This window comes from Megalobrama amblycephala, unplaced genomic scaffold (genome assembly GCF_018812025.1).
Source record: "Megalobrama amblycephala isolate DHTTF-2021 unplaced genomic scaffold, ASM1881202v1 scaffold471, whole genome shotgun sequence".
NCBI classification, from domain to species: domain Eukaryota; kingdom Metazoa; phylum Chordata; class Actinopteri; order Cypriniformes; family Xenocyprididae; genus Megalobrama; species Megalobrama amblycephala.
Window position 1 is genome coordinate 76534 of NW_025953396.1, and position 13345 is coordinate 89878.

The window sequence follows — 13345 nt, forward strand, 5'->3', positions numbered from 1 at the left end:
CTCCATTTGTCCATTATTTATTTCTAAAGATACACGACAATGTATAAAGGGCTCCATTACCTTCTATGTTACATTATGGCCCCGTAGAAACAGTTTTTGTAAAAAATAGGCTAACGATTGCGTCATAACCACTCGACTCTCTGTCGCACAGTAGAGAAATTACCGTACAGACAGGAGGAGAAGCTCGCAGGCAATAGTATGCATTAACTTAATATGGCGTACTGGCGTTACATTTTAAAATACTATACAAAATAATTAATCAGAATACTTACTCCTGCTCACTCACGCCAAAGAACTCCCCGCTCAAGCTCGCCGTCTCTGCAAGATTAACGATGGCAGTTTGCACGCACAGCTACTAGAAGATTTACATCTGTCAGACAGGTTGCTGACGTCATCAAGCTTAGTTTGAGTCTGCGCGTCAGAAACGGAAGTGCTAAAAATCGCTAAAAATGGGCTTCACTTGTCTCAATTGAGTTCCAATGGGGTCGCTGTGTCCATTTCTTTTACTGTCTATGGTTCACACCGCCGGCGGCGAGAGCGTCAAAGTGACGCTAGTCATTCATTTTCAATGAAAGCCGGCGGCGAGCTCCGGCGAGAGCGGCGCGGCGCGTCTTGGACGGTGAGAGCGTCGAGGAGAGTTGAAATCAGGTTAACTTTATGGTAATGAGCTATGACGCTGTTCGGAGGCAACCAATTGGAATGTAGAGGTCCTCGCTTGAGAGGCTTCCGATTGGTTGACGCGACTTGTCATTTACTTTGACCCTCCCGTCGGCGGTGGTTTGAATGAACAGTACAGCATTGTTGGCAGAGCGGCCAAGGCGATTGTTGACGCTCTCGCCGGCGGCGGTGTGAACGCACGGTAATAGGTTTACTGAGGAGCGCGCGCAGTAAGCAGGTAACAGGTTCATGGCGTAGAGCCATGCGAATTGCGAAAGTATAAACAAGGCTTCAACTGCACAAAGCTAAAGAGAAAGCGGAAAGTCCTATCTAAACATTGTAATGTTTATGTGTACGAAGCCATGCTTGCTGATATTGTGGTCTATAACTCCTCCCCGAACTCACGTGAACGAGCAGCGATTTGCCTGTGATTTCGGGCATTTGTCTGCGATTTCTCAAAACCTGTCGGCGAGCCAAAATCGGGGCTAAAATCGTGCAGTCTGAACTCGGCTTAACATGCAGTAACGTTAAAGGGATAGTTCACCCAAAAATGAAATTTTGATGTTTATCTGCTTGCCCCCAGCGCATCCAAGATGTAGGTGACTTTTTTCTTCAGTAAAACACAAATGAGGATTTTTAACTCCAACCGCTGCTGTCTGTCAGCCAAATAATGGGAGTAGATGGGGACTTCGGCTAAAAGAGTAAAAAAAGCTTGCTTAGACAAATCCAAATTGAACCCTGCGGCTCGTGACGACACATTGATGTCCTAAGACATGAAAGGATCGGTTTGTGATGTTTGATCGCGCTCTGACAGCGGCAGTGATGTCTGACACTCATTAAAGTATATGCGCGAGACATCACTTCCGTTGTCAGAGCGCGATCAGACATCACTAACCGATGCTGAACGGAGTTGGACATAGTCGTGTATTAGAGGTAAAAAATGATATAAATACTGTTCGGTTTCTCACACAAACCGATCGTTTCGTGTCTTAGGACATCAATGTGTCGTCACGAGCCGCAGGGTTTAATTTGGATTTGTCTAAGCAAGCTTTATTTACTCTTTTAGCCGAAGTCCCCATCTACTCCCATTATTTGGCTGACAGACAGCAGCGGTTGGAGTTAAAAATCCTCATTTGTGTTTTACTGAAGAAAAAAGTCACCTACATCTTGGATGCACTGGGGGTAACCTGGTCTGAACCTGGTCTGAACCTGGTCTGAACTAGTTGATGCATGAAAACAACACCCTGATAAAGAGGTTGACTGTCTCAAAGTATTTTGAGTATTTTGAAAATACAAAAATACTCATCTTAAATGTATTTAAATACAAATTACATTTGATTTTTTCCAAAGGCTTTAAAATACAAAATACAAAATAGTATTTTGTATTTCAAATACGTATTTTAAATACATGTATCTGAAATACTGCCCATCCCTGCCGCTATGCACACACAACGAGCGCATTTACCTCAGCAAACAGCATTGTTTTGGATGTTCGGTAAGTTCCGTCTCAAAATAGGCAATACGTCATAAAATCCGACCAATCACGTTGTGAATGTATCCCTATGCCTTAAGGTTCGGTATCTTTTGGTTCGGTGATAAAATTGCCAATCTGAACGCTAACCGGACCAGGACTAAATGTTTTTTTTTCTTCTTTGGTCCGGACCAAATGAACCAAACGAACCGAACTACAAGTGTGAACGCACCCTAATTCACTTCTCGTGAGAGAACCAGCTAGCCTGACTTCGTCATACTCATAGGCCGTTTCTCAATATGCGTACTTGTCTGTACTTGTGTTCTTGTGGACTTGTGAAACGTCATCAGTCGCTGTCCAAGTACTGTTCCAATTCAAAGTTCGCATCTAGCCAAGTTCAGTTCAAATCCCCGGATGTGTTCTTGATCCGCCCCTTTTATCGAGGATGCATCGAGAGGTGACTTGGGGTGCTTCTCAATATCCCTCCTCGTCTCCTCGCTCCTCCGTCCTCCATCCTATGACCCGGAAAACAATCGAGCTCAGCCATCTTGAAGGACATCTCAATTCTCTAATTGCACCGCGAGGAGGCGAGGAACGAGGAGTGAGGAAGCTTCCTGGGGAGTCATGAGCGAGGATACACAGGTGCATCCTTTGCGGAAGTCTTTCTCATTGAGAAACGTGACGCACGCATAAATTCTCCTCCCCCTTCTTATCTGTCACAATAATTTAAATGTATGCTTTACTTTTACAGATTAAATAAACTTTATATCTCATATATTTCAACTAGGTATCTTGCTTTATTAATATTTATTATATATTTTTTTTAAATAACCAAACTTTAACAACATGTGGGTAGATCCCTCGAGGGCAGCTGATGACGCTTTGAAGTGACGCTAAAGGGAGCGAGGATTTATCATTTCACTTGATTCACTTCCTCTGTCCTCTCGTCTTTTCCTTGCGTCCTTCCCTCGCATCCTGGAGGGCTGGAGCTAAGACGCGAGGAAAGGAAGCAAGGAAAGGAAACGAGGATGCACAAATAAGAATTGAGAAGCAACCTTGTGCAGACTTGAGACCGACAGCCCGGTATCCCAGAATGCATCTCGCACTAACCAGCAAGCGTCAATAGTAAAGGAGAAACCCCGCATAATTTAAACATATTACTGTTTTTATGCATGATATGTAGTTTTAAGAGTTTTTCAGGCGAGAATGCGCTGGTTTAAAGCTCAAATTTGTGGTTTATTGATAAAGATTGCGCCTTTCTTACAATTTGATCTGACGTTGTCGGAGTTGTGAGATCCAGGCGATCACCGGACGCTCAGCGCTCATGTGCCAAGCCGAGAGCAGCCTTACCTCGGCTAGTCTTTCTGACGTTTGCCGCTGGCTTCGTTTTGGCTGAGGGCAACGTGACGTTTCATAACTTTATATATGGCTATTTAACTTTTGTATTCTACTAAAGCGCGATTTTGTACGCTTGACTGAATTGTTTGCTTTATTTGTATATTCTTACCTTTTATAATGGCTATTATTGATCATTAAAACTGACATAAAACAAATAGAGACATGGTTTTGTTTTATGTTATAGCCTATTTCATTTTATTACAGTGAAGTTAATCAAAGTATGCACAAATAGTATTACATTTAATATTTTTGTAATATATACGAAAAGAGGCAGGGTTGTTTAATATTTCGTTTTGTTATAAATATATGCACATTGCAGATAATCAATCGTTGCCTGAGACTATTAATATGTTTTTGTTTGTTTTTTAAATAAAACGAAAAGAGGCAGAGTGGTGTTTTATAACAAATTTCGTTTTATTGTTGGCTAAAATATACATAAAGAGATAACCGGAGAAGCCAGAGCGAGCTGAGTGACGTTATCAAGAACGCTGCTGTTCCATTTGCAGAATCACCGGACTTGTGTTCTCCCGTCCACGGGAGTTCGTTCTCCTGAGTCGAACTTGCCAAGTCCTAACTACCAAGGACGCGAGTCCGAAGTTTGCGAACTTGGTTTTGAGAAACGGCCATATTCTAGGCAGAATGTGAGTCTGATACTGCTCCATTGCACTTGAATTATGGGGCGTGTCTTAACCGAACCAGTAAAAAAAAAAACCTCTGCACTCAATTGGATAGACCTACAACCAATCAGAGCAACGCAGTAAGTGACGTATGTTGAACTTGTACTTAAACTTTTGCCGAATCCCGTTGGAAGGACGGCAAACACATCTTTCCCATCGACAAATGCCTTGATTGCGGTTCTTTGTTCGTCTTTTAAAATTAATGCGCTGTCGATTTCTTTTATTACAGACGTGATAGCGGAATCTAAACATCTTACTTCTCCAGCTGCAGTCATCGTTGGTGAAAACCAAGGCTGCGTCCGAAAACCTAGGTAGCTGTCTTACTGCCTCGCTTATAAGAGAATGACTTGTACGGCAGCATTTGTGCATGAAGCTACCTCATGAAATTGATTTCGGACAGACTTCTGAGGCAGCGTAACAGTTTAATGATCTACAGCAATATAGCGCGAGCTTTGGTGAGAACTAAACAAATATTTAATTTAGGGATGTCCCGATCACGTTTTTTTGCCCCCGAGTCCGAGTCATTTGATTTTGAGTATCTACCGATACCGAGTCCCGATCCGATATTTCTATAATACATGAAAAAGAATAAAAAAGAGCGAAAAAACAGATCCAGGATCCAGGAACAGTGCTTTTCAGGTTTTTCAGGTATCTAACAGTCGTTTTCACGTACAGAAAATGGATAAAGTAATCAAATATAAAATATCACTGCATATTATCTTTACTGTATAAAATAAATAAAGATTAATCATTATTGAAGTTACAAAAACTATTCAGTCAAGAGCAGTGAGTGATTTCTTTGTTATTTGTTGTTTAACATTAAAAACAGGCAGCAGGAATAGTTTTTTTCCCTTTAAGACATGCACGATCCAGTACATATACTCTTACACATGCGCTGTCTTTCTCGACTAATATACGTTCACTTAAGTCATAACTGACTATGTTTGCTAGGATACTCGCTAAGACGGGCATGTTGACATAATTTTTGTATGAATTTGTCCGCTGAAGCGCAAGACTTGAAAGAGAACTCAGTATCTGCGCGCTGACTGAAATAAGCGTGTGCGCGCTTCGGATTAGCGCAGACACAAATCTTCTCACAGCGCGTGCGAGTTCTCTTTCGCGTCTTGTTCTTGAAGGTTTAAATCAGCAAGGCTTAAATGAGTTTAGTTTAAACACAGATAGCAACGTGTGCTGTTCAGGTCTCACCTGTATCAACACCCGGGTGATGACGGCGTAAATGACTGGACATTAGAGCAGACGGCACTCGCAGTTAACAGTTTACAAAGAGTGACTGTTTTATCCATGCTTTCTGATTATCGTTGTTGTAACGTTTTGCGCATCCATCGACTGAAACATACATTATCTGAACTCTGTCTGTCTGTTTTCCACGTTGCTATTTTAAACAAACCATATTAACCAATAGATGCGTCGTCATTCGTACGGTTCGATTTTTTTACTGAGAACCATTGCACCCCTAATACATATCCGAGTCCTGATCGGGAGGTAACGTCCGATTCCGATTGAGTCTGAAACCACGTGATCGGGCCCGATTTCCGATCACGTGATCGGATCTGGACATCCCTAATTTAATTACTACAGTAGTAATTTCTCGATAGAAATGATATCAAAATTGAAATATGTTGATCAAAATCGTACATTTATACACAAACTGAGCAGCAAACGCAACTTTCGGACGCCATCTTTATTTTTCTAGCTCAACTGTCACAGAATGGAAAGCACAGGATTGTGGGATATCAAAGGCAGCTAAGGATACATCTATGCTTCCTTCAAAAATCGATCTGAGGAAGGTATCTCATGAGACAGGAAGTGAAGCTAAAGGTGCGTTCACGTGGCCTCGTAATTCCTGTAGTTACGAGATTCTAGCTTGTAAAAAGCGTTCACGTCCTCGTAGAGCTCGTAATTACAGCTTGTAACCTGGGAGTTTTCTGAAAGCTCCCAGATATACCACGTGGCCGCGCTGTACCACCTGACCGCGGTAGATTCATTTAGGCGTCGACAGTGCTGCCATGGAAACGCATAATTCCCAGTTCAAGGACCAAAAGGACGTGAACAGCTCCGAATATAACGTCACGTGTTGTCATTTCAAGATTCCGGTAAATACGAGGTGACGTGAACGCAGCATAACATTGGATTCGGACGTGCCTTGATGCCTTACTACCTTGAAATGTGTCCTCAGAAGGCAGCATTTTCCAGTTTTCGGACGCAGCCCAATTCAACCCAAGCGCTTTTTGATGACGTGGGTGGTTACGTAACCGCAGATAGCCTGTCCATCATTGATTAAAGCCCGCCCTGGCAATTTGATTGGCTCGGCCTTCTGGGAGCCGAGCATAACTACTCCACAATGGATCGAGTCCAGACCGAACTTCCCGTCCAAAAAATGTTGTGGGCGGGGTTCGGGCTGACACCCAGGCAAAGAGCCAGCGTGATTCAAAACACTTTAGCTGAAAATGAAGAATTTAAACGCATTTACACTAATGGAAAATACTTGTCTGTGAAAGAGGACAAATAAAATAAATGATCTTTCTCTATCAGTGCAAGTGAAAGTTGTGAAGTTAGTTGATAATATATAGCAATAGAGACTTATACAAGGTCACATGTAGCAATTTTTAAAGAGTATATTTACTCCTTATTTAGGCCTATATTACATATGATCTATATATATTAATATTAATTGAAACTAAGTGCTTAATAACTACTGTTACACTAAACTTGCGTGTGTGTAATGGATTAATAAAAATATAGATCATATAATTATACAAATCATATAAATTATATTATCATTAAAACCAGACAATTTCATCATTAAATATTTGTTTTTACTATATAATGACCTTTAATTTGGAGGAAGAGAAACTGGGGGAGTGACTTTATTGTGTTGAGTGTGTCAGTGTCACTTAGCTTACATCTGATTGGTCCAGTTTCAGTTTGAGATCTCTAACCCAGAACATAACCTGCCCCGGAGCAGGTTAGCCATGAAGCTTAAGTTACTATGGCGATGAACACCGCTAAAAGCCAAGTTACTTTCATGGTACCTAAAACCCAGGATTGGCGCAAACTAATCTGAAACTTACCTGGCTAGATAACTAATCCAGCTTCATGGTATAGGCCCCTGGACTATGGAGTCCTGAATTAAAATAAACCAGATTAATTTAAAACCAACAGTGCTAATCTGAATTATCATGAGAGAGGTTGCCTGTAAAACATGGAATGAACCAAGAAAAGCTTAAAATTGCATGGAACTGAGAAGCAAATCCAAGGAAAACAATGGCAGCAGAAAATACTCCAATATAAAAACTTAACTAAACAAGAGACATTTCTTTTAAAGCAAGCGAAATACATCAGCTGTGAAAAAAAGAAATGTCTGGAAATCTGTTTGTAATGTTAAATAGATGAATTATATATATATATATATATATATATATATATATATATATATGACAATTGCTGTTGGCAGAAATGATTCTGGTTTGATCCAAAGCACTATCATTGCGGTTGCTTCATTATATGAAAAAAAGCAATTCTTGTCAGCTGGTCCTCAACACAAGCAACCATATCACCCTGTAGCCCAAGACTGGTTGCCCACTGAAGCTAAGCAGGGCTGAGCCTGGTTAGTACCGGGATGGGAGACCTTCTGGGAAAACTAGGTTGCTGCTGGAAGAGGTGTTAGTGAGGCCAGCAGGGGTGCTCACCCTGTGGTCTGTGTGGGTCCTAATGCCCCAGTATAGTGATGGGGACACTATACTGACAAAAAGCACCGTCCCTCGGATGAGACGTTAAACCGAGGTCCTGACTCTCTGTGGTCATTAAAAATCCCAGGATGTCCTTCGAAAAGAGTAGGGGTGTAACCCCGACATCCTGGCCAAACTTGCCCATTGGCCTCTGTCCATCATGGCCTCCTAATCATCCCCATACACTGATTGGCTTCATCACTCTGTCTCCTCTCCACCAATAAGCTGGTGTGTGGTGGGCGTACTGGCGCAATATGGCTGCCGTCGCATCATCCAGGTGGATGCTGCACATTGGTGGTGGTTGAGGAGATTCCCCCTTCAATATGTAAAGCGCTTTGAGTGCCCAGAAAAGCGCTATATAAATGTAAGGAATTATTATTATTATTATTAAGCACAAGCTCAACACCACCACAATGGTAATCTCCAAAAAACATAAACATAACAAAAACTTTTACATTATAGAACATTAAACAGTAAGAAGTCTCTAATCTCATCTTTCTAAAAAATGCATAAAATAACACTTTTTCAACATTTACCCACAGCCCGGTGCAAAGCATGATGGGAAGTGAAAGTCCTGTTTGATTGGTTACTTGACCGAAACATTTTATTTCAAAATGAAAACATCAAGTGAGTTCTAGTAACCATTTCAAGTAAATTTAACATGAAGCAATCACATCTGAACCAGAAACAATGGTGTTACATCAAAATAAATGGTTATAAAATAAAGTGTAAATAGAGTAAACAGCATAATATATTTAATATATAATATATATTATGCTGTTCACTTTATTTACCCCCACACACACACACACACACACACATATATATATATATATATATATATATATATATATATATATATATATATATTTCCAGAGCTTGGGCCAGAAGTAACAAGTCAGTTTTTAGTCGACCTCAGAAAAAGTAAAAAATATTTGCTTCTCAGCCACATGAACATTTTCTCCTTTTAAATCCTTACTTCTGCAGGACAGCCAGCTTTAATTACTGCATCCATGAAGTCTCCAGTAAGTCTTGGATCATTGTTGATCTTTGATGGATCAAATATCCAAAAGATGCTGGAGAATCTGCAGGACCTGTTGGATTTTTCTGAAGAACGTTGGGGAGTTTAACTGATCAGATTCATGAACAACCATCTGAAAAAACAAACAAACAAAACAACAAGAAAAAAAAAAAAAACAGTCATCATCCAGGTAAGGCCACACAGTATAAAAAAAAAAAAAATCAGTATTAATATTATATTCAGATGTTTTTGTTTTGTTTCGTTTTGTTTTGGGGTTTTTGTGTGTGTGTGTGTGTGTGTGTGTGTGTGGTTTGTGATCGTGACACGAGCAGGCTACACTTCCTGAAACCGGCATTAAATACGCAGGAACAGACGCTGCGAATTCAAAGCAATTTATTATGCATAACAATGTATACAACTGGTGAAACACGCGTTTTTAATCTATGATCCGTGAAATATCGCATGTGACGAATCTGTCGGAAATCCAGGTTAAACATCTGCGTGCACGTGCATTTTATGATCGCCAGTTATGATCCATAACACCTGTTGATATCTGAACAAAGAGGAAGAATCTTCCAGAAATAACAATCTTATGAAGGCCACGGATGTTAAAACATGAAGAAAGAGTTACTGAGAAAGAGTTATTGAAAACGAATATGTTTCTGAAGGTTTGCTCCCATTTTCTCTTTCGTTTTAGGCTGTTGATTTTGTGATGCGAAATCGAAAGTATTTTTGATCCAGACATTTTGTCTTATTATTTTTTGTCAAAGAACAAAAATCTGCTATTATTCAATTGAATGAGTCAGTTAAACTCATCAATCAATCTGAAATTATTAAGATCATTCAGTTATTTTACATGACTATATATTTGTAACTCACTTTATTTTATTCATTGTTTTTGCTGTTGTGTCTAACTCATCATTCTTCATTATTTTCATGTTCTTCATCTCTGTAAAATCCTGTCATTTCCAGGTCCTGCTGAACGATTGATTGTTTTCTCAAACCAGTGCTGATCAGAGGAGCGAGGAAAGGACTCTCTCTCTAAGATGAGTCTCTCAGAGAAACACAGGTAACACTGCGTCTGTTTCACACCATCATTTTAAACTCTACTGGAGTTTGTTTTTTCCTGTGAATAACAAAAGTTTAAACATTGTTTTATTATTATTATTATTTTGTAATTTCTTTAAACCTCAATTTTGAACTTCTTAAATGAACTCTGACATTGTCTATAAAACTCTGTTTGCCACAGGACTCTATTGACAATATCACAGTGAATAATTTGTTAATTTCCTTCTAGACACGACCACACTGAATTAATCCATGACTTTGGCTTTTAGATAATAAAATCATTGATAGACATTGAAGTATTTAAAGTGTTTTTCTCTCTGTTCTTTGTGTCATTAGTGTAAGATCAGGATCACATGTGTCCAGCTCTGTGTCTCTGAAGAGTGATCAGTCAAAAGAAGGTACACCACCAAACTTCAGTGGGGAAAAACCACCATCTAATAAAAGGTATTTCATGTTTCTAATGTTTGGTCACACATTGACTGTGTTAAAAAGTTGTATCAGTGAATACCAATCATGAAACATTTTTAGATCAAATATTTATCAGAGTATTCACAGCTAATGCTTTATTTCTCTTTAATATTTTGCCTGGAAAATCAGTATTTTATTGTATTTATTTGATTAAAGGCTTCAATATGAGACATTAGACTCAGACGTTCAGACTCAAAAGAACCACAAGAATTTCAAAGACAGTCTCCTGGGGATCTTCCAGGTAGGAAAACACATTTTCATAATAATTTGTTAAAAATACACCGTGTCTACACCGGACGAGAGCGACGTGATGCGTCAAAAGATAATAGAACCCATTATAATCAGTGATATTGTCGACACTGGATGCGGTGTGACGCGACAAATTCCCGACAGTAAACAGATTCCCGTTCTATTTCTGATGTAGTCCAAGTGCTTTGAAACGATCGGTTTGTCGTGTTCAGTGTAGACATGCTGCGCCTGACGCGAAAAAGTCAAGTCTGGTGTAAACAAGGTATTAGTCTGTTATTTTATAATTTTTTTATGGATTTTAATTATTAAATGAATAGTGTTGACCAAATGTAGATGTACAATTAACTTTAAATTGTTATACTGTCTTTTTTTCTTACTTTTGTTTGTAGGATCTTGAGAGCAAAATAATAACATTTCTGAAAAAAGAGCTGGAAAATTTTAAGAAAATATTACAAAATGAGAACAGAGAAAACTTTGTGAAGGACTTTAATGAGAATAGATGCAGTATCAAAGAAGCAGCTCTTGATCTCACACTACATTACCTGAGAGAGATGAAGCAAGATGAAGCTGCTGATGATCTAGAAGGTAAGAGACTGATGACTCTGTCAGATTGACACTTATTAATGTAGATCAGTGGTTCCCAACCACGATCCTGGAGGCCCACCAACACTGCATGTTTTCCATGTCTCCTTAATCAAACACACCTGAATCAGGTCATCAGCTCATTAGCAGAGACTCCAAGACAAGAAATTAGAGATGTTCCGATACCCCTTTTCCATTCCCGATACCGATTCCGATACCTGAGCTCAGGGTATCGGCCGATACCGAGTACTGATCCGATACCAGGGTGCAGGGCTCTGAACCGGTTCAAGGAACGAAAACAAAAACCGGAAACGAACGAAATTTTGACCGGAACGTAACCAGAAACGGAAACTGAATCAGATTTAATCGTTTTGAACAGAAACGCTCATTTGAAATGGCCATTAACCGGTTAATAACATTATTTTTTCATTCTATTTAATATTTTGCTTTGGCAGTCAACCAATCATGAATTCAAATAGTACAGCCTATGCAAATGTGACGCTGACGCATCCAACATGAGTGAAATGCCCGCGCTGACGCTCTAAAGTGAGATGCCCGCACTGACGCACTCAGGCTCAGCTGTCATGTCATCATAGGTTAGGTAAGTTGCAATGGCAATGCCCTGGCATTAGTTTTTCCGATGATATATGTCACCATTAAGGCCTACATTTAAGTGAAAATGAATGTCAAGTAGGCTAATATGCAGCCTGTTGTGCGTTTTGCAGCGAAAATTACAGGATACAGGATTACAGGAGTTCACACAATGCCACATCTCGTACACGCAGCGGTTCAGAATAAAACTATAGGTTAACATAACACATATACAACAAAAGGGAATATTTAGGCCTATAGGCTACGCAAAATATTTCACCATATAATTAGGTCTACATAACAAAACGAAAGTGGTTATTGTGGGCACTCCAGCGATCTAGGAAAGGAAACAGACATTCTGCTTGTTTTCGTTATTTAAATGTCTTTTTGTAAATGTCTTTTTGTAAATTACGACCATAAACCATAAATTACAAAGTACAGTTTAGGAAAAAACGTTCCAGTGGTCGCGACGGCGCCTCATGCGCGCGCACACAAATTCTTGCATTGCTTACTTGATATCGCAGCTGTTAAATATTAAAAAAATACAATCAACCAAAATAAAAAACTTTGCACTGCTCAATTCATTCTGTAATACAATTGCCGTCCTGTGACCACCGCCTGACTGTGCTGTTATTGAAGAATGATGTTGATAATGCGAGTGAAGTACAAAGCTTACATGATAAATAGCCTATAGTTTAGCATTCATCTCGAAAATGGAAACAGTGCAGAATGAGGGTATGCTTCAGATTCACTTAAATTAATTCGTTTAGCATCTTATTTAGTTTTTTCTAATAAAATAACCCTGTTTTTCACTTCTTCGCTGCTCTAAACAGTGGTTGCTTATGGCAACACAGCACAACTTCTGTGTTTGCATTCTGAGAAGAATTGATTTCCGATTTGCTGCATTATGCAAGATAGCGGGCACAACTAGATGTTGTTTAAGAAAATGGTATCGGATCGGTACATGAGTTTAATTACTCACCGATACCGATGCTAGAATTTTTTTCTGGTATTGGTGGTATTTCCGATACTAGTATCGGAATCTGAACAACCCTACAAGAAATGGGTGTGTCAGACAAAGGAGACATAGAAAATGTGCAGTGTTGGTGGGCCTCCAGGATCGTGGTTGGGAACCACTGATGTAGACTATCTATAAAACTATAAATTAATACTAAAACTACCTATTTTTGTTCCTGTGTTTAGTTGAGCTGCTCTTCAATCCTCAGCTAAAATGTGGCCTAAAGGAGAAGTATCAATGTGTGTTTGAAGGAATGGCGAAGCATGGTGACTCCATACTTCTGAATAACATCTACACAGATCTCTATATTACTCAGGGTGGCAGTGAACAGGTCAATACTGAACATGAGGTCAGACAGATTGAAGTTGCTTCCAGGCGTCATGAATCTCAAGAGAT

The 13345-nt window shown here is 39.6% G+C and overlaps 1 pseudogene; it reads left to right on the plus strand.

Moving 5' to 3' along the window:
* Positions 1-9486: 9486 nt before the first annotated feature.
* Positions 9487-13345, plus strand: part of LOC125261709 — a 48058-nt pseudogene continuing 44199 nt past the window's right edge.